Below are 5,000 nucleotides of genomic sequence, written 5' to 3' on the forward strand. Positions count from 1 at the left end.
CGAGATGCTTCTGTGAAGCATACACTGGGTTGCCTGTGGTACGTGCTACAGAAAATCAGAAGGCACTGAATTGTGTGGTATTGAAATACAGCATTCCAGTCTCTGAAGAATAACAAATAAAAGAGAAGCGAGAAACATTGGCTTCTGGGCTGACACGTTGATAATTTTCAAGTTCCATCACAACTTCTTTTCACGACAAGTGTGCCCTCTAAGCATCTGACAGCTTTGTAATACTAAACTTCACTGAAGTCAAGCCATGTTTCGCGGGGTTAGTGTTAGGATGGGAGACCAAAACAATAAACCCCTCATAAAAAACAAAAACATCTGACCGAAAATACTACTAAAGTATTAACGCTAACAAATGCGAACTCAGCAAGGTACAGATCCTGTTAGCTTGCTTTATGCAAAACAAATATTGATGAAAAAGCAAATAACTATTGATAAGAGTTTCCCGGAAGGTCGATCGAGAATAAAATATTTACGACATGGAAACAACATTAATTTTGAACCGTGAATATAGAATATAAAAAGTTACGATCAGCGACAAGCATTTTGGGAGATTTTTGCTACGTTCAAGTAAATTGCAAAATCGAAAGTGACATGGCCGGAATTCAGCGGGCGCCGTGATTAAGTTACGTACCGCGGCATGTTTACTCGCCAAACAGTGAAGCATCTGTGTCAAATGATGGCAAGATACCGGGTTTTTGTAAGTTTCTTTTTCTGTCAAGTGTTATAAAGTTTGACAATAAAATGAGCGAAGTCAAAACAAAGATCACAATCGCCCAACTCTTATTTATGCAAAGTCAAAATTTACTCTCCAAGACGCGTACGACGTTATTTATCACCAGGTAATTCCATCATTTTGGAAATAGCAGCTACTTTATTATTCATCTGCGTCACAAGTTTTCATTGATTTTGGGGCTCATTTTGTTGAAACTCAAGCACGCTTCCAACAGGTCTGTGAACCCTTCCTGCTTACAGAGCAATACTAAAAAGCTTCTCCCATATCACATTTCAACCTTAAGCTCGAAAATTCAATACAAAACATGATATTATAATTCACAAAGGCAGAAAATACCACAGAATCCCTTTCCAGCGAAAATTTTATTGAAACAAACAACATATTTGCTCTTAGAGGCGAAAACCTCTTCCTATTTCATTGCGTGCGTGAAGACAAGAAACTCAATTGTGTCAAATTACCATGTACTTCAGGTAAATACTGCTCACTTTGATTTCGTCTCGACGGGCGATAGATTGTTGCGAAGTCCAGTACTCGTCGCTTTTGAGATTCATGCCTAGTTTATCCAACTGATTTTCTATTATTGAGCTCCATAAGGGTATATTTTGTTTAAGGATCCACTAAAACGCCATTCGCGTTGCATGACTTTCGACGCTATTGCAGGCTAAGTTAATGATTCTACTGTGTCCACCAGAGAAATCTACGCAGTTCCACTACCCTCTCGATCCTAGGAAAATACGCGCAGAAGGCTCTATGCACAAAGACACCACTCACCAGGGGAGTAACAAGCAAGACTTTTACCGACACGGAAAAAAATACTAAAACGGAAATCTACCTATTTTCCGACTGGGTTTCTCATAGGGCAACCCAGTAAAAATAATATCACAATTTGAGCAATGGACTGAAAAAGAACTTCACTGGGATTCGAACTTATGACCCCTTCCATAACTCCAAAAAATTCCCCTGATCCCAACAGATGGGGCTTCGCAGCTTAATTGATAAAGTACTTTATTATATAAACGCCAATGAAAAACCAAGTGAGCTTTCGCGCGAAAACAGGATATCTTCGCACGCGAAAAGATCACTGTTGCTATGGTTACATATAAAAACGCGCCTTTCGATGCCTTTCGTGAAATGATTTAGTATTTCATTGGTGTTTATATAATGAATAGAATATTACATGGCCGCTTGGAGATACGAAATTTCTCTTCTCGTGTTGAAAAATATTTCACGAGTGAGCGCAACACCAGTGAAATACTTAGAGCGATTTTCGTATGACCTTGAAAAAGTGTTCGCAATTTGTTTCAAGGACCAATGCTTGGTAACATTAAAACAAAACCACCTCCTCATTCCCGCCAAGGAAATTCCTAACATGGGCAGTAAACAGATCGATTGCCCAATCACATTACTGCATTTCAAATGACGTCAAAGCGAAACTTTGTAGAGAGTTCCATGGAGAGATGACGTTATTTGCATCCGTGTTCGCTAAGCCAATGAAAATTCGCGCTCGTTTGTTTTTGTTCGATAAGACAATTAACTTTTTTGCATTTTTGTTTACATTCTGTTTTTCCGTTTATTTTTCAAGGTCATATGAAAGTCGCTATCTCTTAATCCAGCATTAGCGTAAAATTTTGTTTCATTTTTCAAACTTTTTTGGTGAAAGTTTCATTTCTTTATTTTTGTTTTTCAAGAATATCAATGTTCAACAAACTTTAGGAGAAGAGAAATAAACTCCTTGGTTATTTTCAATCTGGGAAAATTGAACAAAAGGGATCCGGGAGGGTAAGCGAATACTTAGGAAATCACATCACGCACAACGAAAACAATTACCTGTCATAAAGTAAACAATGACTGAAAATATAGAGGCAGGTACAAGACGAAGGGGGATGAGGTCACAGAAGATTTTGGCCAAAAAATACACCGAGATTCTGTAATATCCACTCGCTGACTCGTGTCTGCAATGCAAAGACAAGGCAAGGTTAAAAATGGTAACAGAGCTTTCTTGCGCCAAGAATGAAGAAAAGGCGCCAGTTGCCTGAAGGGCGGATAACGCTATCTACTGGATGAATCACTATTCACTGGATAACGTAATATTTGGCTTTGCTAGTGTTTATCCACTGGATAGCCTTATCCACCTTTCGAACAACCGAGGCCTGCTGTTCTGCTGAGGGGGGAGCAAAGGTGAAAAAATTGTCGGCTACAATATAAACTACTTAAATTGATTCAATCACATTTTGACGTTTTCTGTGATCCATTACTTAACAGACGCACGGCAACAAAGAATCTATTTGTTTTTTTATTATATAGATATTGATGAAATACCAGGATTTCTCCTTTTACTAAAAAATCATATCTTCACCGCGCGCAGTGAAGATATCATTTTTATCTTTCACATGTGAGGATATAGGTGTAGTCATGGTAACCAACACGATTAGCAAATAAAACGCGAGCTTTCTCTTTATTGTAAGATACTTTTGTGGTTTAATGTAGTTCTTCTCTACTACATTAACATTTTTATTGCAAACTTTGACATTATTATGATTTGTTTTTCATAACTTTCTTATCGTGTTTCTTGTTACACAACATGCGTGCTTTAGCGGTTGGTGACCACTTTTTCATCATTTCGAAAATGAATAAAACAAGTTGTTTTAAATCTAGACATTTCATCAATATCTATATAATAAACAGAACATTACATGGCCGCCTGGGGATACGAATTTTATCTTCTCGTGCTGAAAGTATCTCTCACTCGTTCGCTTCGCTCACTCGTGAGAGATACTCGCAGCACTCGAAGATAAAATTCGTATCCCCGCGCGGCCATGTAATATCCTCTACATAAAATAAAGAACTACAAATTTTTGATGATGACGTCAACTATGCGTCTGTCCTCTAATAGATCATAGGTGAGAACCAATCAAAACGAGCGCATGATTGAGCTTATTATATAATAGAAAATAGAAGAATATTCAACAACTGACATGAATGTTGGTCTTTCCTTGATGAATAACTCAACTGCAGACAAATTTCCAAAAACCGTGTTCATCACCAAGAAGAAGAACACACCCACCCTGAAGGTAAAAAAAGAAGAGAACAAAAGAGTAAAGTAAAATAACATCAATTCAGCCTCTCCTTCAAAGCCTTTGAACATTTCGCGCCACATTCTCAGCAAATCACAGCGACGAGCGAAACAAATTATCACTTGCCCGCGTCAAGTTTTCCAGCGTTTTAGAACGGCTATACCACCATGAAGCAGATACATGATGATGACGTCAGTATCGTGGGTATGAACTTACGATGCGGTGAAACATCACCAGACAATTAAAGAGATTTCCCCATTGTTATCCGAGTTCCTAGAGGTTGGTTGCAATTCACCTAATACTGCGGTTGATTTAGCAACAGAACGGGAACCTCAGTTGACGACGCGAGAGAACGCTGAAAAGTCTGAACTCTACTTTAATCTGACATAATATGGACATTTTTCTGCGCGCGCCGTTGTCAACTGATGTTCCCGTTCTGTTGCTAAATCAGCATTAAGCGCCGAAACAAACGGTTCTAGTTTAAACAGAGTTAATAAAGAAAACTGTTTAGGAAAGCCGGCGAACTTCAACTTTTTTTTTGGGGGGGGGGGGGGGGAGAAGGGGAGGGGGTTGTGGTGCATAGATTAATTTGCATGTCACGAAATGTCCCAAGAATTTTAAACGAAATGTCCCAAGAATTTTAACCATCATAGTAGTTCTTTTCCACCGGTTAGAAATAGGACGATTAGAGTGTCTGCCTTCGTCATTTATTTGTTGTGAGTAGTACTAACAACGCTCTAAGCAACAGTTCAATTATACCTGCAGTGATTACTTGACTGGTAATACTTAAATGAATCTTAACGACCGAAGCCTTGTCCACTCCATTGAATATACCATATTCGTATTCTCAGTATTAGACTGGAACTAGCTTGTAATGGAGGCTAATGCTGGGGACTATATTAAAAGGTTTTTGCATTGCAAACGGTTTTCATCAGCCTTAACTGCCGTTGTAGCATAATAAAAGTATTTGCTTTACGTTTGAAAAGGCATTAATATTCTTTTATTACGTTTAAACGCTGGAAAACGCTAAGGGATAAGGTCAAATTCTGTAGTGAAAGAATTCGACCGCGTTCTTTGACACACATCCTCAAGTGGCTGTTCACGCACACGAATTCCTTCCCAAAGAATTTAATATATTAGTGAGGCAGTAAAGACCTTCCCTACCCTTGAAGAAGCTGAACAAC

At 38.6% G+C, this 5,000-nt stretch overlaps 1 pseudogene; it reads right to left on the reverse strand.

The window, feature by feature from the left end:
• Positions 1-5,000, reverse strand: part of LOC138050116 (broad substrate specificity ATP-binding cassette transporter ABCG2-like) — a 19,343-nt pseudogene that overhangs the window by 6,817 nt on the left and 7,526 nt on the right.

Source organism: Montipora capricornis, chromosome 5 (genome assembly GCF_036669925.1).
Source record: "Montipora capricornis isolate CH-2021 chromosome 5, ASM3666992v2, whole genome shotgun sequence".
Lineage (NCBI taxonomy): Eukaryota > Metazoa > Cnidaria > Anthozoa > Scleractinia > Acroporidae > Montipora > Montipora capricornis.